We start from the raw sequence: 22402 nt of genomic DNA, 5'->3' as shown, positions 1-22402 counted from the left end.
TGGGGCCCAATCACTTAGGTTTGACAGATGCTATTACTGTTTACGCTGAATCCATTCTATGCAATGTTTGGCTAGTTTTAACCCACATTGTCTTATCATCAACCTTTCCCTGTGATTCTGGTTAATCAAAAACTTCTTTTAATTATTCTGTTATGCCTTGCTCTCTTTCTTTATTTTCAGTATACTATTGCACATTTTTCAGCTTCAGCGTCCTGACTTTCAAAATTACAGTTACATTAGGACTAACTATTCCATGATTTGACTGGTAATCAGACTTATCATTTTGATGCCTGGCATTTTTTCCCCCAGTGATTCCTGTGTCTCTACTTTGCTCTTATCTCCACTAATCCAGTCATACTTAGTACCCTGCACAAAGCCAAGATATCCCATACCTCTCTGTATACTTGTGATCAATCTCAATAGAAACCTTATTAAGGATTTTCCCGCAAGTGCCAATACAAACTTTCACTCAGTTTTAATTATGATTACACTTTTTACACTTAAACAGGTAACCAGAGGTAAAACACCCATATTCAGAATTATTTGATTATAAGACTAACTGAAAACAAAGAATTCTCCACTTTTTCTTAAAGATTTATTTATTTATGTATTTATTTATTTATTTATTTGAGAGAGAGCATGAGCGGTAGGGAGGGGCAGAGGAAGAGGGCAAAGCCATCTCCCCACTTAGCAGGGAGCCAGTGCTGGGCTCGATCCCAGGACCCTGAGATCATGACCTGAGTCGAAGGCAGACACTTAACCCACTGAACCACACAGGCGCCCCAAGAATTCTCCATTTAAAAAAAAAAACTTAGTTTCATCTGTATTTTTGTATTTAAAACCATGATACATCTGGGAAGTAATCTACTTATGAACAGGCTGTGACCCTCTAGGGCAGAATGTGTTATGGTGATTCAATAAGAATGGCCAGAATCTCAAGGTCACATTAACCCAGATTTGGTGTTGGTTCATAATCTTAGTATTAATTATTAGAATTAAAAATAATATAATCTGGCTTGATGAAATAAATTTATGTGTTTTCTTTCTAAGTTTGTGAAATGAAGGGCTGTTTCCGATCACCTTTTTTTTCATAAAAGAGGCAAGTAAATCTCCTGGCATGAGCCAGAACTAGTTACACTTTAGGAACGTCAGCAAACTGACTTCTTTCAATGGGCAGCTATCGAACCCTCATGCAAAATGAAGCTGCTAGTCAGTGACATCTATAGTTCCATCAGTATTCATCAACCCCCATGATGCTGGTAAGATTGTCAGGTTTTGACCAAGTAATTTTCCAGCAAGTATTCTCCCAGAAGTTTTGGGCTTTTCCTTTGTATCTTAGCATCTCCACATATCAGCTCCAACGTACCACTGGGAGACAGTGCCATTGTTCCTACAACACAAGGAAAAACTCCCAAGCCCCATGTAAAAGCAGAATATCTTTTTTCATGTCTATCAGCTCTCTCCATCTCCACAGACATCCCTTAAGTCCAAATCACAGTGCTTCTTAATGCCATAGAACTGTGTGGGGATATATCACAATCAGATCAATCATAGTCTCTTAATGAAATAGCTGGCTACATATATTCCCACCTCCTCATTTTATTTCCCCATCTATTTTTGATACTGTGGTTTTATTTTGTATATATCTGGCCATGTCAACCACTAATTAAAATCCTACAGATGATTTTCTATTGCCTTCAAAATAAAGACCAAATTCTTTCTTTGGATTTTAAAACTGTCTTATTCGGTACTGACTCCCTCTCTTCAGCCTTATTTGATGTCACTTATATGAAAGCTCTCCATACCAGCTATTATGAATTTCTTTCAGTTCTTTTAGTATACCATTTCCCCATCCCCAAAGCTATAGATAAGCAATTGGTTTTATATTTATATGTGTACATATACATATACATATAAAATATATATATATAAAATATATATACATATAAATATAAAATATATATAATTTAGCTTGTTAATAATTTCTTTTTTAAAGATTTTATTTATTTATTTGACAGAGAGAGAAAGGGAGAGAGCACAAGCAGCAGAGCAGCAGGTAGGAGGGAGAGGGAGAAGCAGGCTTCCCACAAAGCAGGGAGCCCCAAGCAGATCTCGATCCTGGGACCCTGGGATCATGACCTGAGAAGAAAGCAGACGCTTAACTGACTGAGCCCCCTAGGTGCCCCTTGTTAATCATTTCTATTAAAAGTATTCAGAATTATTCTATTAGGGCATGTAAAAAATATTTAGATCTGTGCTATATGCTGGGATAGAGTCCTGAGGAGAGGTGGAGGTGTGGGGAGGAAGAAAAGATTGAAGGAGGGAGGGAAGAAAGGAGGGGGAATGCTTTGCAATTTTTAATTTTCAGCAAAATAAGAGCAGTAGAAATAAATTTTATATGCCCGGAACTGCTGTGTTCATACTGAGGTGTAAGAACGGTTTAAATGAGGCTCACAGCAATGATGGTTAAACATAGTTGCCTACAACTGCCTCCTAGCAGAAATTCACATATAAGATGATATATTATTTTCCCTTAGAAAATTGTCTTCAACTCAACAAAACTTGGCCAGTTTAATGTATGATATTCAATATGTATTGATCTAAAATGCACATCTCCTCAGAGAATAATGGAGTGAAGAAATAAAGCGGTAATAGCAGATGACTCAAACCAAGGAACGCTTTTCACCTGAAATATTGAAAAACAGAGGTAAAATATTTTTATTTGCTAAAATTAGCCAGAAGTTATTAAGTCTCAAATTCCCTTTGAAAAGGGAAAGCTTGGATAATCATTCCCAGGAAAATATACTTGTGGACTTGAGACCTGTATTAACTATTTGAGATCAAATATATGATGTATTCACCAATCCTTCTTGGTACTTTTTTGTTCTTAATTAATATATCAGAAATCCCAGATATCTTCTTAGAGAAGAGATTAAGTTTAGTTAAACATTTGCAAAAAGAATATTAAAAATACAACCTCTAACTTCTAGAAATTTTAAGTTTGAATACAGCCATATGTACAAAATCTCACATTTTTTTCTTTTTTCTTTCTTTCTTTCTTTGTTTCCTTTTAAACAGCTATGGGCTAATTGAAAGCCAGAAGAGAGGGGAAATAGAAGATGGAGGATAAGGCATTTTATAATGAATGACTATTATTATTCAACTACCAGATTACNCTTTTTTCTTTCTTTCTTTCTTTGTTTCCTTTTAAACAGCTATGGGCTAATTGAAAGCCAGAAAAGAGGGGAAATAGAAGATGGAGGATAAGGCATTTTATAATGAATGACTATTATTATTCAACTACCAGATTACAGTATACTTATTTTAGCATGAGAATTTGCATGGCAATGAACTACACCATTGAATATATAGTAGGATTGCCTCATATTTGAGACAAAGCAGTAGGGAAATAGGAGTGAGAACAGATGACACAAGCTCTCTGTAACACTATATCTATACTGAACTTGAAATGTAAGAATTTTACATTACATTTTACAGGGAAAAAATTATCTTGGAACTCTAGGGCTAAATAATGTTGAATTAGAGTGTTATTGACATACAAACAAATAATCTCACTATAACATCTTCATGACCATTAGTCTTGTACAGCTAAATAGAAAGCTAATACCAATTTTAAAACTAAAAAAAAAGATTTTAAAACAAAATCAGATTAATGGCTCCAATATAACATAATGAAATAGATGATGCTGTCTTGGTAAAACTAATTTGTATCTCACCACATGAATATGATACAGACAGTCACTACAATGTGTGTACTTATCTATATACAGTCAGTTCTGCTTTAATGCTGGTTTTAGAAATGCAGGTGTGTTTCAAGATGAATGACATATTAGGGAACAATTAAAACATAACACAAATTTCTTGTTTGCTTACGGGATACCTCCATGAGATGGGGAACACTACATGAATGCAGAAAACTGAAACTGCGTAAATTCAGTAGGAATAAATTAAAAACATCCCTCTCAAATGCCTTCCAGCCACCTCAGTCCACCTTATTAGTTGTGAGCCATGCCAGTTCACGTGAGGAGTTACAACTTCCTATCTGATTTCAGATAATCCTCCTTCTGCTCTGTCACAATAACTCCCACGCTGCAATCTTTTGGTGCTTATTTCCACAAGCAAACTTCAGGTCTTTTCCAAGGTAAAGTACAATAATTTACTATGGAATCTGTGTATTTCTTATCCATTTTTTGTATTTCTAATTATTTCTTAATCATTTTTATGAGGTTCCTATATTTTTGGAGGTCATTGACAAAGTTTTGAGTATTTTGTCCCTAGTCCCAATTTTTCCATAAGTCTTTTGTTTTCTATTGTGTGATTTTGCAAAAAGCAGTGATTCTTAAGAAAACATATGTTGCATTATGGAACTGACTACATCAGGACCTGAGATGACTCAAGGGTCCCATCACATTTCTATATTCCAAGGCTCCCCAAAAGTTTTACAAATTTAGGGCACTATGACGTATGGTCTTCATGAAAAATGAAGGCATGATTTATAATATTTAGTCCACTTTGATCTTTCTTCCTTTGCCTAATAAAATTAAAGTATTATATTTGGCTCCAACAAAACTCACAAATACAATCATGACCCAATGGCAGTCCTTGAAAAAAAAGTAGTTATATTATTGCTTAAAATAATCTGATTACATTCTAGTGATTATTTTTTGGATTCTCTTCCAAATTTAAACATAAAAGGCTAAGATTGCTGAAATTCTCAAATTTCACATACCATTGTCTTGCAGATACTGAGGTGGTCTGGATTTCAGAAATACTCCATTAAATTTTCAAAGCACAACTTGGTAACAAAAGAAACAACAGGCAATCTCTAAAACTAACTGCATTTTCAGATCAATCACATCAAGAAAAGTGTAGATGACCATTACTGTTTTGGCTCAGGCCACTGTAACAAAACACTGTATACTGGGTCCCTTAAACAACAGAAATTTATTTCTCACAGTTCTGAAGTGGGGAGGACTTCAGATCAAGGCGCTGGTTGATTCGGTCCTTGGTAAGAGCATGCTTCCCGGCTCACAGACTGCAGCTACATTCTCTATCCTCACATGATAGAAGAAAACTCTGGTGTCCCTTCTTCTTACAAAGGCATTCATCCCATCATGGGAAATCCATTCTCCTGAGCTCATCCAAACCTATTACCTCTCAAGGGTCTCACCTTCTCACACCATCGCATTGAGGGTTAGTAACAGCTTCAACATGATGAATTGGGGAAGGGGCCGGCAGAGCATTTGGTCTATGACACTGCCTTTCCCAAGCATTTTCCTCATTGACCCCACAATGAAGAACATCACTGATTTCCTCAGTCTTGGATAGACTCATGTGGTGTCTGGCTCACATATGTCCTTTACTTTAGCTGTGGTCAATATGCCTTTTTATTTTTTTTATTTAGATGCCCTCCAGCCCTCTGTTTCTGAATCTGATAAGTTACCTATGCTTCCTGCTGTTGGTATTTTCAGAGTATGTCATGGGGCATAAAATCCGACTCCTGTTGGATTCAAATGAACAGGGTTTAAAAACCCCCAGGGTTTNGTGTGTTTCAAGATGAATGACATATTAGGGAACAATTAAAACATAACACAAATTTCTTGTTTGCTTACGGGATACCTCCATGAGATGGGGAACACTACATGAATGCAGAAAACTGAAACTGCGTAAATTCAGTAGGAATAAATTAAAAACATCCCTCTCAAATGCCTTCCAGCCACCTCAGTCCACCTTATTAGTTGTGAGCCATGCCAGTTCACGTGAGGAGTTACAACTTCCTATCTGATTTCAGATAATCCTCCTTCTGCTCTGTCACAATAACTCCCACGCTGCAATCTTTTGGTGCTTATTTCCACAAGCAAACTTCAGGTCTTTTCCAAGGTAAAGTACAATAATTTACTATGGAATCTGTGTATTTCTTATCCATTTTTTGTATTTCTAATTATTTCTTAATCATTTTTATGAGGTTCCTATATTTTTGGAGGTCATTGACAAAGTTTTGAGTATTTTGTCCCTAGTCCCAATTTTTCCATAAGTCTTTTGTTTTCTATTGTGTGATTTTGCAAAAAGCAGTGATTCTTAAGAAAACATATGTTGCATTATGGAACTGACTACATCAGGACCTGAGATGACTCAAGGGTCCCATCACATTTCTATATTCCAAGGCTCCCCAAAAGTTTTACAAATTTAGGGCACTATGACGTATGGTCTTCATGAAAAATGAAGGCATGATTTATAATATTTAGTCCACTTTGATCTTTCTTCCTTTGCCTAATAAAATTAAAGTATTATATTTGGCTCCAACAAAACTCACAAATACAATCATGACCCAATGGCAGTCCTTGAAAAAAAAGTAGTTATATTATTGCTTAAAATAATCTGATTACATTCTAGTGATTATTTTTTGGATTCTCTTCCAAATTTAAACATAAAAGGCTAAGATTGCTGAAATTCTCAAATTTCACATACCATTGTCTTGCAGATACTGAGGTGGTCTGGATTTCAGAAATACTCCATTAAATTTTCAAAGCACAACTTGGTAACAAAAGAAACAACAGGCAATCTCTAAAACTAACTGCATTTTCAGATCAATCACATCAAGAAAAGTGTAGATGACCATTACTGTTTTGGCTCAGGCCACTGTAACAAAACACTGTATACTGGGTCCCTTAAACAACAGAAATTTATTTCTCACAGTTCTGGAGTGGGGAAGACTTCAGATCAAGGCGCTGGTTGATTCGGTCCTTGGTAAGAGCATGCTTCCCGGCTCACAGACTGCAGTTACATTCTCTATCCTCACATGATAGAAGAAAACTCTGGTGTCCCTTCTTCTTACAAAGGCATTCATCCCATCATGGGAAATCCATTCTCCTGAGCTCATCCAAACCTATTACCTCTCAAGGGTCTCACCTTCTCACACCATCGCATTGAGGGTTAGTAACAGCTTCAACATGATGAATTGGGGAAGGGGCCGGCAGAGCATTTGGTCTATGACACTGCCTTTCCCAAGCATTTTCCTCATTGACCCCACAATGAAGAACATCACTGATTTCCTCAGTCTTGGATAGACTCATGTGGTGTCTGGCTCACATATGTCCTTTACTTTAGCTGTGGTCAATATGCCTTTTTATTTTTTTTATTTAGATGCCCTCCAGCCCTCTGTTTCTGAATCTGATAAGTTACCTATGCTTCCTGCTGTTGGTATTTTCAGAGTATGTCATGGGGCATAAAATCCGACTCCTGTTGGATTCAAATGAACAGGGTTTAAAAACCCCCAGGGTTTAAAAACGGCCAAGTTCCCCGGAGCTTTCAGGAAAAAACTGCTGCTTCAGCTTGAGTTAATTACCCCAATTTTGTTTACTTCAACTTGTCCAGGAGTACCTGCTGTGTAAGAGAACAGTTTGCTTTGTCAGAAGAATTCTTAGTGAGGAACGAGTGATGAAGTCGGAACAGAAAGGGAATTTTTTTTTTTTAATTTTTGCAACGGTAATTAGACCTAAACTGGACGAGAGCCTAAGGCAAAACTGTGTCATAAGAGTCAAGAAATAAAGATTACCAAGTTACAGTTTAGTTAGAAATATGAGAGGGAAAATGGAGGGCTTCCGGTGGTGTTTAAAACTCATAGCACTAAGGTTGTTTTGGAGTGGTAATGTATGGAGATGTTTTCAATAATACCAGCAATCTAAATGCTGCAAGAAACTGTAAACAGAGAGGAACAAAGGGGAAAAAAAGATCCTATAAATCTGTTGTTGAAGTAGAGGTTTTATATCTAATTTTAGGCACCTTTCAGGTAGTCTTTATTGAAGGAAAACGGACCTTACTTATAATGAAACAATGTAACGTTAGAACAATCATAAGAGAAAACTGCAAGTTTGTATTTATAATTTCTGAAATAAACTGTGCTGTGTGCAAATAAATTGCTTATCAAATATTTGTTGACAATCTAACAATATAAAAAGCAATTTTAAAGGAAGATATTAATTAGTACTGGTTGGCACCTGAACATAGCATCATAAGTTCACTGTTATGGAAAATTCTTGGAAAGATAATTAAGTAGGACCAAGCATCATTCAATTGACCATCCATCAGCCTACTGCAGAAAGTTTTCTGTTACTAATGCCTGTGAAGTAGGCCAACCAGCTTATTTTTCTTAGGCTTCAAAGTACATGTATAGTTCATGTCTCTTCAGAAAGCCTAATATAGGGCAGGGACAAAAAAAATCTAAAAATAAAAGTATTAAGCACGTTTTACCAATCAGAAAACATACATATATCTGCATTTTGAANGGAAAATTCTTGGAAAGATAATTAAGTAGGACCAAACATCATTCAATTGACCATCCATCAGCCTACTGCAGAAAGTTTTCTGTTACTAACGCCTGTGAAGTAGGCCAACCAGCTTATTTTTCTTAGGCTTCAAAGTACATGTATACATGTCTCTTCAGAAAGCCTAATATAGGGCAGGGACAAAAAAATCTAAAAATAAAAGTATTAAGCACGTTTTACCAATCAGAAAACATACATATATCTGCATTTTGAAAGAACATTAGGGTATTCTAGAAGGCCAAATCATGAACTGTCTGGAAAATGATACAAACAACAAAACCCAGAAAATCTAATGTGGGTTATTTCAAAGCAACAGATAAAGGAAGAGGGTTAAATTGTGAGATGTACTTTTTATTTCAGCAAAAAGATATATGTACAAGTGTACAAAATTGAATGTCTTGCTTTATCTGCATAGCAATAACAGTAACAGAATCTGGCCTCACCTGTGTCCATATTCACTTTTCCTAGTCTCCTTTCTCAATCATTTTTTCTTACTTCCCACTTTAAGCAGTAATGGCTTAAATATCTGTCCTAAAACATAGCCCTTTTTTAATGTTAATTTTTTAAAATGTTTTGAGTTCTAAGACTGATCTTTTCAACCATGTAAAGTAAGTTTTATACTATGTCCCCCTTTTTAGAAGATCACATTTCAGAACCTAAGAAATTAATATTTGTCATTTAACAGTGCAGACTGTGGCACTGACAGCACAAGATGACTGTAAGGTAAAAGGTGAATTTAGGCTGAGGAGAGAAGAAACTCCGCAAATCAGGAGAATGCTACAGAAAAGAAGGAACTCAGGGGCGCCTGTGTGGTTCAGTTGGTTAAGCAGCTGACTTGGGCTCAGGTCAGGATCCCAGGGTCCTGGGATGCTCACAGCAGGGAGGCTGCTAGTCAACTTTCACCCCCCCACCAAACAAATAAATAAAATCTTAAAAAGAGAGAGAGGAGAGAAAAGAAGAGAAAAGAAAAGAAAAGAGAAAAGAAAAGAAACAGAATTCTTTATGCTGATTGACACGCTCAGGACGTCGCANCTCACCCCCCCACCAAACAAATAAATAAAATCTTAAAAAGAGGGAGAGGAGAGAAAAGAAGAGAAAAGAAAAGAAAAGAAAAGAGAAAAGAAAAGAAACAGAATTCTTTATGCTGATTGACACGCTCAGGACGTCGCAACATTGCGGAGCTGCCCTAAGCTTCGGTGATCGCTAAGTGTTAAACGGACTGGAAGTCAAGTAGAAACAATGGCACAGCTTTAGTCAAGATGCCCAGCTTGCATGGGGTCTGGCAGCAGCTTTCCACAGGGTCTCTTCCAATGTACGGTTACTGCCAAATCTTTCTGAATCCACTTCTCATGCACTTTAGCTTCCCTCGGCAGCAGAGCATGGATTCGAGTAAAACCTGCCTACTCCTCTTGTTCAGAATTAATGCCGAGGTGAATTCAATTTTTAGGGACGTAAAAATTCTCTCTCTCTTTTTCTCTTCCTCTTTCACCACCTCTCTCTCTCTCTCTTTCTCTTCTTAGTTTGGGGTAGTCTGTAGTAGCCTGTTAGGTCATTAGCAATATTTACATGTAGATGGGAAGGAAATTCCTAAAATAGCGCACTGCTGAAAAGAAATGGGACATTTCATGTGAAAAGATGAGATTCAGTTTTTGAGGGTAAAGTACAATTCACAAAAGAAAACAGGGCCTTATAGTTAAATGGGATCTTAGACATTATTTCGTTTCGTTTTTTCCTTTTACAAATGAACCTAAGCCTCAGGAAGGTCACTGTGCCTTGTCTGATGTCACAGAGGCACCAGAAGTTGGTTTTATTTCTGATAATTCTTAATATGTGACTCAATGAAAGGAAGTCATATGTTCAAAATAGAGTTTCATCTGACCTATATAATTCGTACTATGAAAGAGGTTTTACAACATACATTTTTTGTCCTTATGAGAAAGTGTGTCCGTAATAAAAATAGAGGTGCTTCCTCCTAAATCTTATGCATTTATTGGGGAAAAAATTCATTTCATCCCTTGTGCGAGCTTGTAGAATTAGTTACCGAAGGAATATTTAATTTAAAGAGGAAAATTTCAAGGTTATTTAACAGATGTTAAAAGCATTCTCTGAGTAAGAAATTAATAGTAAGAATCTTCATGAGTTTATTTTCCAACACAATCTTTTCAAATTCAACATAGATTATATAAAAGCTGATTAGTTAAAATATTGAAAAATACAGATATCTTTCAGAAAAGGCAAATTGTTAAATTACACGTGAAGCTAAAGGAATACAGTAGAGTTTTTTATTGATTTCTGTATTTTTCATGGAATTTCTGGTGGAAACAAGGCATCAGAAGCTACATTATGGTAAGGTTTTTATTATAATATATTGTATTATAACCAGCATTTTCTCATTCAGATGTCATATTTTTATTGGTTGCCTAGTTTGTGGCCTTATACGTATGTTGATGGAATTCTAGTTTTTTTATTGATTATTATTCTGATTTCTTACTTTGAAGATTATTATTTTTTACTTTCATGGTGCTGGCAATTGCATCCAAAATAATATATGCAAGAATAATGATCATCTTGTTTAGTATTGGTAATTTAATATTTGCCACCACTTAACAGAACTCTTCCATCTGAAGCTTTGCCAGAAATCATTTTCCTTGGGTACAATCATACAGTCAATGTGGTATAGGACTGATGTTGTCCAAATTATAACTGACAAAGAGTGTTGAGTCCTAAAGGACAAGAAAAAATTTAACAAAAAGTCAGGTCTACAGATAACTATAATTCATAAAAGAAAGAATAAAGATACTCAGCCCAAAGCGGCACAAATGGTCAGATAAAAACAAGAGGATCAAAAGAAAATAGAACCGTGAATTCCCAGAGTAGAAACGGGGGAAAGCAATCATAGGTGAAAAAAACCAGCCTATCGATAAATCAGCTAGATTGAGGTTACAGTTAAGACACTCACACTGGATTTAGAGATGATTTGTAGTACCAGTGAGAATAATTTGAGAGAAAAGGAAAGGTGAGGATTTATTTTTAAAAAATGCTGAAAAGAGTAAAGGTCAAAAAACAAGCACGTATGTGTGTTTAAGTGAATATCTGTATACGTAAATATTTTAAAATCTATTTCTATATTTTTCAGCCATTTTAATAACACCACCCTCTCTTCTCCCTCCAAATTTATTGTGACTCAATCTCTTCAGTGAAATTGATCAGGCAAATGATGGTAGCAGTAACTTCACTGCTTATGAATTTGTATTTAATGCTTCACTGAAGTTGAAAGTTGGAGTACAGTTTCATATTTTTTTTCTACAGAATGATCTGACTACTCGTCTTCTAACGCTTTTTTTCTGTCTTCCATTTCCTTCTTGCTAGTGGTAGTGCTTTAGGAGAGGGGAAATGTAGACTACCGTCGCAGTCTCAGAGTCCCTGAACCACACAGCCTTCTGCCAGGTAGGACTGCAACAGATCATAGAACAGATGCTCATCACCTCCCTCCACGCAGTCAGGGCTCCACACACCTCACTGCCCCCTGCCAATCACAGCAAACGTCCCATCTCATGCAGGTGTTTGGGGGAAACAAGTCTGATTAATAAATTCATATGTGGATAAATCAACCACTTTTATCTTTTAAACTTTGGGTAAGAGAGATTTTACAGCATTTTCAGGCCTTGTTAATCCTCCTTCCCATCCTTAAGCCTGGTTCTAAAAAGGCCCTTAAATGTTAGATACTGAAAGCAAAGCGTTCTGTCAGAATTCTAATAATTCAGTTGAAGTCCAAGATTAGCTCAGTCTAAGACTTACATACATGCTAATTTAGAGTTGTAGGTTTTCCTAACATGTATATAACAGGGTAAAAAAAAAAATCTCTGACTGTTAATTAAGAGTCGCTATGAAAAATTGGCAACAAAGAAAAAGTTTTCAGACATTAGATCTTCAAAAGACTAGACAAAAAGGGATTGTTAAAATAAGTGAAATGACGTCCGTGCAGTGTCCCCCGATTCCCTTATCAAATTAGTTTTGTTACAGACAGCACAAAACGAAAGTGTATTTCTAGTTTTCTGAGTCAGGACTATCTTTAGTTGAATCATATGTTACCTGTCAAAATGCAGACCTGTCCAATTGTGACCCAAAGTCTCACATAGAGTTTCTATCAAGGAGTCATCTAATAACACAGTCCTTATTTGAAATGGGCTTTCAGGACCTGGCCTCAAACTCAGTTATAAAAACAGAAGCCTGCTTCTGCAATGAGAATCAAGCCCTTGCTCTTGCTCGGCAAACCCCTTTACTGGCACCTCTACAACCATTTCTTAAATACGGATTTATTTGCCGTCCTTTTAATCAATGAGTTGGTTCAGATTTGGTAACAAATAGTCCACAAACAGAACCAGATCTTTATATTTAAACCACAGTTCTAATTACTTGTGTGAAAACATTTGGAATTATTTTATAAAGAAGTCTAGAAAATATTTCATTCCTATTTGTGAAGGATCTTAGACTCGCTCATGTTAACTGTACAAAGGCAAAAACATCTTGATTTCCCAGTCCTTTTTAATGACTACAGTTCTCTATTTTTTCCACAAATATATACGTGTCTAGCACTGTGCTCAGAACTATTCCAAACGCTTAATCTCGATTGAGGTTCTATTATAGCATATTTTCATTTGAACGAAATCCCTTGCGAAGATATGGGAAATTCAAATCCTTGAAGGAAGCCTGATGCCACCTGAATCCTTACAGAACTAAACCCGAGTGTTGTAGTCAATGCTGGCTATTATTGAGCTAATGATGATGGATCAATGGATGGTAGCGTTTCTAAGAAAACACAAACCTTAACCAAAGAGTGTATTATGTGCAGTCACTTTTTCACTCACTGAGGCAATATAGTCTCCTTGTGCAAGGACAAGATAAAACTTAAGTGGAATAAAGGCCAGATGCTACCCAGGTCTACATAGAAGAGCTTCTGGATTAGAAAACCTCCACTTAGAAAATACTGTCTGATTTAATCTGATTTGTTGTATGGGAAATGACAACCATTATATCGACACATGGAAAGAACCTAATCATCAAGAACTATTTTGTTGAGGGGCGCCTGGGTGGCACAGCGGTTAGGTGTCTGCCTTCGGCTCAGGGCGTGATCCCAGCATTATGGGATCGAGCCCCACATCAGGCTCCTCTGCTGTGAGGCCTGCTTCTTCCTCTCCCACTCCCCCTGCTTGTGTCCCCTCTCTCGCTGACTGTCTCTATCTCTGTCGAATAAATAAATAAAATCTTTAAAAAAAAAAGAATTATTTTGTTGAAACCTTTATTTTTTAATTTAAACCTTTAAACAGACCATAACTTGGGTATTTTTATTACTATTATATAAATTAGAGACAACAAGCTAAAGAGATGTCAATAATTTGTATAAGGTCATAGAGTGAGCTGGGGTAGGGTTGAGATTGAAGCTAGATTTATCTGGTCTCAGAAAGTTAATTCTTATCCATCTATGACAAAGATATAGCCTTATATAATTAAACAAAATACTTGGATAACAAACTGCTTTTTCGGTGTGCAACTGCAAATCAATACCTGTAAAGACTCTGCACATTACTGAACAAATGTTTGAATGTATAATAAACAGGCTGCAGTAAATAGATGAAAGTCGTAAATAGTACACACATTCATTGTTTGAACTTTTATAAAATAAGCTTTTATGAAAAAGCATGAATCAATCAATTCAATTTATAAACTCTTACATATCTAAAAGTATCCTTGAACTCTAAAAGAAACACAAGAATATAAATCTCATCAACCTCTTTTAGGAGGTAACAACGGACACCCATCAAGCACCTAGATATAAAAAGCCAAAGAGCAAAATGGCATTACTGAAGATAGATTTAATACTAAGATTAATATTTATTTGAAGAATATTTTAAACTGTATTATTTAATATTTTAAAAATAATATTAAGAATAATCATCATAATACATGAAAAAATACTATTATTAATACACAAATTAAAGAGCTATAACACACGGGTTCATTCTCACTCAAAATATGATTTGAAAAAGGGTGTGTTCACAGTAACTTAGGACTAAAAAAATTTCCTATATATCTAGTAAGACAATTACATGCAAACTCTTTTGGTCCTGACTCTAATACCTAATCTTTCATTTTTCTGATTGTTACTAAATTTTGACAGGAAATAAAGAGGCAACTTTTAAAAATGGGAGATAAAGAGATTCTTACAATTCTAAAAAGCATTCTTTGGGCTTTTTAGTAAAATATCTTTATCACAGCTTTTGGCTTTCCATCTCAGCAGACAAAGCAAAGTACATGGGTCAGTAAATGCCATCAATACCATTCATGATTGCATGACTACAGCAAAACTATATGCATAATAAACAGCTCCTGTCAAAATTCAAAAGACTTTCTTTTATAATGAATATAATTTTTCAGTAGTAAATATTGAGAACATCCACTCCCTTTCAGCCCAGATTGCCAATCATACATGAGCTTTTCCCTTTATCTCCGAAGTTCCCAGAATATAGATTTTAAATCCTTCTCAGGCTCAAATTCTTTAAAATAGTTTTCCAGAGGCAGGAGAGAGAGTAGGAATAGCTTTGAGAATTATGGAAGGATAGAGAAAAGCTAAAAGATATAAGGTAGAGGCTAAAAGTTATAAGCTATAGAACGTAGGGATTTTGACAAAGGAACAGACAACAGAACCTAATTGTTAAAATGAAACACCAGGCCCCAAATGGAGTTACTTTAGTTAAGCCCCACCTAGACTTTATACCGAAGCTAATTACAGTTTCAGCCTCTCCCAGGAGTGGAATTTTAAACCAATCAGTCGATATTCCTGATCAGCTCTAGTGAGATAATCCCTATGATAAAATTCCCCTCCCTTCCCCCTAAGGGAAGGTTACCTTGTCTGAAACCTTTCTTTCGCTGAAAGCTTTCTTGTCCACACCATTTTTGCCCATAAAAAAGCCTTCCATTTTGTACAACTCCTCTGAGCACCCTTCCATTTGTTAGATAGACCGCTAACCTGGTTCATAAATCACTGAATAAAGCCAATTAGATCTTTAAATTTACTCTGTTGATTTTTTTTAACATAACACATGAACAAAAACATTCAAAAAGAAACTCAAAACACTCTTGCTGTTAACTATGTCAAAACTGATACATTTTCATGTTGATTAGCCTAAATAATTAGTGTTAAAATGATCACGTGTTCTTGTACAATTAATACAAAACCTGATCCTGGTAAATGCAAAGAGGAAATGAGCTGAACTTTAGGGTCATCCTTCCATTTCACCATCATGATGTCAAAACTTGGATTTTTCTTACCTCTGGGAGATTTTGAATATTCCAAGTAAGCTACAAAACTTTTCTTGGCATTATCAATAAATAACACATAGTCACTTCAAATTCTCTTTGGAATAAGCAGATTATAGACATATAAATAGAAAATTTACAGCAGATATCCATTTAAAGAAAAACAGAAAAAAATCTACATTAGGTTAACTTATTGATGGTAGATAGAAAAATCCATCATTTGTTTCAAGGCTTGTCTAATGGTTCCAGAGGGGACTTATAATTTATGCAGTAGAAGAAGTAGGTGTCAGGGAAATTAGCTAAATAAAATTACAGACAAATGTAGTCACACAGTATTACCAGTTCCCATGGAGATTTTTAAGTGGATCTATTTAACCCACCATAATGATCAGGCCTTAAAATTGGAAAGGAAAAGAAAAAAGAAAAAAAAAAACAGCAATCTTTATCCCCAATGAAAATATCTCCATATTTTAATCTCAGAATCATGCAAGATACTATGAAAATATATCCTGGTTTCCCCAAGACATGCAACAGATGATTAATTCTCTTATGTTTTTTTCAAGCAGTGGAGTGATCAGATACCACACTGCTTTATTTCATAAATTCCCCCAAATTAGCATTTGCTTTTAAGATCTTGATAATTGGTCTAATATTTAATGAGTCTTTGTAAGTCCTAAATCATTTTATTCTAAATATTCTTTGCAGTAAATTTGTAATACTCTTTCCGTTCTATTCTATAATCAGAATACCTGTGATAAAAAAATGCATTGCTCATAATTATTCTGTCAAAAATAAATCAACCCTGATTACATATAGACTAAATAATATTTCTCTTCATGTTCTATTCCTACAGTTAATCCTGTAATTTATAAATATTATGTTTCCAATCTTAAAGTATGAACAGAAAATGCAAACATTTCTTCTTAAAATTTAATGTTACTCTGATTTTTTTAAACAGGGGTAATAGGTCATTAGGTAAAACATGTTACCTCAAACACTAATAGAAAATCAACATCTAAACCTGAATCAAAAGGCACAAAAAATAATGCTCTTTGACTTAGTCACCTGCTTTCTGGAAATGTATCCTAAGAAATCACTCATTTACATAAAAGGACCATTTTAATAATGTAAATAATTACAATAATTTTTTCAATAGAAAATTATTTCTAAGAGCAAAACTTGGAGATTAACCAAATACGAAATCAGGGGGGAAATAGTTTCATAAATTATGGAACAGCCACCAGAGAGAAATTTAGGCATGTAATGTCTTTTTGGAAACATAGTATGCATTATGTTTAATATCATTAAATGTCTGTGACAACATATGCACGGGAGCATATGCTAACAAAAATATGAAAAGGGCAATTTTGTAAGGGTGGTGAAATAATGCTTATCTGCATGCAAATTTATAATTACCGTTATGTGGATTTGACAATGAAAACTGATAAAATGGTAGTACCATTAAAAGGGGTGGAAATAATTATCATTTTTATATTATATAAATCATTCATAATCTATCTACCAATTAATAAATACACATCTATTGATTCATTTTGAAGGTGAGTAGTCCTTGTCAGGCTAGAATGTAATTATTTTGATCCATTACCTTTCTTATGTAGAAACAATTCATTTTCAAGAAAGTTTCATGTTCAGTGAACTTCCACCTTCCATTTTTAATTCTATAACTCCAGTTTCACAAATTCCAACTTTTATGGCACATAAATAATGCTAGAAAGGAACATGTGCTACATGCCTATAAGTGCTCAACTGTTTCTGTTTCTGCAACTTTTCTGTATATGAAGGATAGCAGGTTATATAATTATAGAAGTGGCATTTATGACCACAGGCTTTCAGTATTGTGTAATCATATCACGCAGTGTGATACATTAAATGTAAGGTTAAAAAAAGCAGGCAGGCTATACTTAAAGTCAACAAGAGGCCATCAACCTAGAAGAAAAAAACAGTGACTATGGCATGAATTATGACACATGAGGCTATGTGAGGTAGGCTCTTTCAACCACAACCATTAACAGCTTGTGAAAATACCATTAAAGGACTCATTTCAAAATGGTAATATTTATCAAATGCAGACAGGTTTATATGATGTTCATCAGATTTGAAACAGTGCTACTGGAATTTCATTGACTTGTGAAAGAGCACTGAACCACAAAGCCTTTCTCAACACCTCCTCCCATTCCCCTTTTTATTTTATACTTATTTGATATTTTGTCACGATGAGCACTGCATGTAATTAAGAACACTGAGTTCTAAGTCTGATTAGGTTTCTTCTTTGCCGCAAGAACTTGGACATGACATTTAACATGACCTCAATTTTCTCATGTAGGAAACAAAGAAATTAAAGAAAGATAGCTTCTTTTAATAAATAATGTTTTAACTAGGATATCTCTTGCTTTTCATAGCTTGTAACACTCCCCTGAACTTTTTGTTGTTATTGTTGTTATTTGAGACCTTATACATTTATGTTTGTTTCCATTTTGTTTAGCAACTATCCCAAAAATAAAAATAGAAAATGGAGAAATATCAGAAATGTGTGTGTATGGGATACACATGGGATCTTTAAGGTAAGGAAAGAAGAAATGTGGGAGGAGTCAAAATTAAATAATAATCAGAATCTATGAATTTTTACACTATCAAAACCCAAGTCCTAGGGATTTCCAGTCATCTCTCAAAGCAGAACGAAGTCACAGGAGGTGAATACTACTATTTTGGAAAATGAACAACTGCCCATCACACAACATTCCACCATCATTTTCCTGCCTTTGTAATGAATCCAGACCCTCTAGATTGGAGATCGTCATCCCCTCCCTGTGTCAAATGGAAATCACCTAAGTAATCCATCTTTGTAGGAAGAGGAAAATGATTCCTAATTTGAACAACACTAAGAATATGGTCCACCCCTGTCCCCAGCACAGCTTGGTGAAAAAGGATCAGTTCCTTAAGAACAGCTGGAGCTGTTATATCTTCTCCAAACACCTGTGGGGAGTGTCCACACAGGTTTAGGGGTAGTTAAAAACATGTTGAAGAACAGAAAAAATAATGGTCTCCACAGAAGAGGTCAACATCCTAACACCCCAGAATCTGCATATGTGAGGTTATGTGGCTAGAAAAAATTAGGCATTAATTAGTTTCTAGATGGCTGTTAATCAGATGACCTTAAAATATATTATTCTGGATTATCCAGGTGGGAAATGAGGTAATCAAAAGGGCTCTTTAAATGTGAAAGAATGCAGCCAAAGAGTAAGGGTCAGGATGGGGCATGCGAGAAAGGCTCCCTGGCTATGGCCGTCCAGAAAGGAATGCAGCACACTGAAAACTTCTGACCTCCAGAATATAAAATAATAAACATGTGCTTTTTAAAGGCTCTCCATTTGTGCTCACTTGTTACAGCAGGGATAGGAAACTAATACAACAGCCTTACAACCTCTAAGAAAAAGCCTGTTTATTATGTTATGTTTGTCACCATACAGCACATCATTAGTTTTTGATGTAGTGTTCATGATTCATTGTTTGCATATAACACCCAGTGCTCCATGCAATACATGCCCTCCTTAATACCCATCACTGGGCTAACATAACATAATGAAAGAAAGAAAGGAAGGAAGGAAAGAAGGAAGGAAGGAAGGAAGGAAGGAAGGAAGGAAGGAAGGAAGGAAGGAAGGAATCCTTCCTCTGAGGTCATTAAAAAAAAAAAGCCTGTTTATATTGTACAATTTCTTAATGGAAGCAAGTAGTTTTCCCTGTTTCTTAAGGAAAAGGTAAATCTGCTGAAGCTAAACTTTTCCTGGCCAAATTGCTGAACTAGAGTCACACAGACACAGCATGGGCCTGCCTTCCCGTAACTGGACACCTAGTTCACCTTACAACCTGATTACAACTCTATCTGCAAAGATGTTTACCTGTCGCTAAACTAGAGTTTATGTTTGTAACTCGAATCACTTAGACTACTTGCTTTTTTTTCTGTAACCTTGCCTATATCATAATAATGTTGAATTAGAACCATGATTCAGAAAGAGTTTTCCATATTTTAGAATCAGATAAATATAAAGCTACCAAATATTTAACACTATTTTACCAAAAAAGTCTGCTTTGATAAAAATATAAATTCTGTTATGCAGTATTATGAGATTAGAATATTTCCAGTCAGTTCAATGGAAAAGAGCTTAAAGAATGATTTTCAAAAATTAGATCATATTCATAGATCTACTTTCCCTCATATGTGGAATTTTTAAAGAAAGTTAATTGTATTCTCTCAGATGTTTCATTTGAAATGTTCTTATCTTGTTGTTCATTCAAGTGGCTGATTTTAGACAAACACGGGGAAAAAAATACCAAATCTGAGAATTCAACCAAAAAAAAAATTCTCAGATTTGCTATTTTTATCTTCCTTTTTTATAGTCCCACTAGAATTCCTCACTATGTAACATTATTTCTTTGACTAATTTTTAGTTTTTTTTTTAGAAAAGATAACTTTACCCAGAGTTTTGTCTAAAATACTATGGTTGCCATTGCAAACCTATCTTTTGCATTTATTTCTTTGAAACAAAATCTTACCTCTTTGTGCCTTCTGAACTTAATCCTGGAGGATTTATCTCTTCGTACCTAAAGAATATAAAGAATTGCATTATTCCTGGGGCGNAGAAAAGATAACTTTACCCAGAGTTTTGTCTAAAATACTATGGTTGCCATTGCAAACCTATCTTTTGCATTTATTTCTTTGAAACAAAATCTTACCTCTTTGTGCCTTCTGAACTTAATCCTGGAGGATTTATCTCTTCGTACCTAAAGAATATAAAGAATTGCATTATTCCTGGGGCGCCTGGGTGGCACAGCGGTTAAGCGTGTGCCTTCGGCTCAGGGCGTGATCCCGCCGTTATGGGATCGAGCCCCACGTCAGGCTCCTCCTCTATGAGCCTGCTTCTCCCTCTCCCACTCCCCCTGCTTGTGTTCTCTCTCTCGCTGGCTGTCTCTATCTCTGTCAAATAAATAAATAAATAATCTTTAAAAAAAAAAAAATTGCATTATTCCATTTTACTTGGCTTTCAGAGATTTCAAATCACAACTGCAACTGGGTATATGTCCACCTTTCTCCAAACTGCCTCTAAAGCTATGTACACAAGGACAGTAACTTAGCCAATGGGACAACAGGCTCATCAGCTAAACAAAAATAATACAGAATTTTCCTTTTTTTCTTTTTTTCATAGAAACTAAACATGGACAAGACTTTTGAAGGATAATGTAATTCTGTCTCTCAATTCCAGTAAGGAGAAACTTCTAGCAATCTTTTGTTAGTGAACTATTTTTTTAAATACTTGAAAATATTAAGTTGCTTAAAGGTCTTTTTGTTTAAGAGAAAATATAAGGTGACTTTTTATACTTAACCATGTGTCTAGTGGAATAACAAAAAGTTGTTAAGTGATTTTTGGTTGATTTAAAAGCTTCTATTTAACCTGCTATCAGTTGAAATCAGCTGTCCTTCCAGTTTTTATACCTGAGCAGCTGCATATGGACAATTAAGTGACTCTGGTAGCTATTCTAAACTGCAAAGCTTGGATATGCCCTATATAAAGTCACTAAGTTTCAGTTCAACAAAGAAATCTTTCAACTGAAACAGATCCAGCTCAGGATTGTGTTACAATGGTTACAGAGAGGGATCGTTTATGAGAAGACTTATTGCCTTTCCTGATGTTGTCTCTGAAAGAAAAATACATCCTTAAATATCTTGATGGTTCTTTATGTCCTATAGTATTTCAATGTACTTACTGAGAAGGTTTTAATGTTCCCCTCAGCTTGACTGAACTTTAGACAGGCTTCTTCCTGACTCTACACCCCTGACCTCCCCTTCCTTGAAGCATTTACTTTAGAAACTTCGTAATTGTAAATTCTTTCTCTGTCCCTTTGAGATATGGATACATTTTAAAGCTTCTTGCCAGTGTCACAAGTCAGGAAAGTCTTTCTCAAGGATCTGGGTGCTTTTCAAAATGTAATCATGAAGGAAGATAGTGCTGTACCTGTGGGAGGGTAGGAGCCCAATGTCAAGAAGCACACACAGATGCCGAATCACAAGGAATAATAATTCCAAACTCATAAATAACTCGAGGTCCTGGAAGTATCACTGGTGGACTTTCTCCCAGATGTCCTCCCGTATTCTCCCACTAGCTCACCCCTGCGCTTAAACACTCCCCCGAGCTTTGTCGCAGCAAAGCTGGGTTCAGACTCCGCTATGGCCTTTCTTCCCTATGGCAGCCTTGAATATGGTCTTCTTGGTCTGTTTCATTTTGTGCAGCACAGTTTTTGCCGTGATGGTACTCAAATTTCTGTTTAATATGTTCAATTTTCTGCTATTATAATCCTCTTTGTTAACAACATTCGGGGTGGGGGGTGGAGAATAAACAAAGCTCTTTTAGTTCTCATTCTGACAAAGATATACCCCAAAAGAGGCAAAAAAACCAAGAAATTTCTTACATTTTAATAGTGCTTTGAATTCCTAAGAGTGATTTCACTTATTTTCAGACTATTCCAAGGTGGTCAGAGAAATAGAAATCTCCCAAAACCTCTTTATGCTGCCCCAGAACTGGGTAAAGCAACAGATCCGTACCCAGACTGTCCAATAATGGATTATGTGTTAAAAGCATGGAACAATTTACATTTCACTGAAAGTTCAGGGTTGGTATTGGATCCAAAGAGTTTGTTTACTTTAGGGCTAAGAGGTGAGCTACAAA

General features: G+C 35.5%; 1 long non-coding RNA gene across 1 annotated transcript in view; it reads right to left on the bottom strand.

The window, feature by feature from the left end:
* Window positions 1-20266, bottom strand: part of LOC109490467 — a 116778-nt gene extending 96512 nt beyond the window's left edge. Inside the window, exon 1 of the long non-coding RNA XR_002143791.1 lies at window positions 20235-20266. This is a non-coding gene — a long non-coding RNA (uncharacterized LOC109490467). The remainder of the gene's footprint in view (window positions 1-20234) is intronic.
* Window positions 20267-22402: the final 2136 nt, after the last annotated feature.

This window comes from Ailuropoda melanoleuca, chromosome 1 (assembly GCF_002007445.2).
Source record: "Ailuropoda melanoleuca isolate Jingjing chromosome 1, ASM200744v2, whole genome shotgun sequence".
In the NCBI taxonomy this organism is placed as follows: Eukaryota; Metazoa; Chordata; class Mammalia; order Carnivora; family Ursidae; genus Ailuropoda; species Ailuropoda melanoleuca.
The sequence above is the reverse complement of the archived record's forward strand: the minus strand, read 5'-3'. Positions and strand labels throughout refer to the sequence as shown.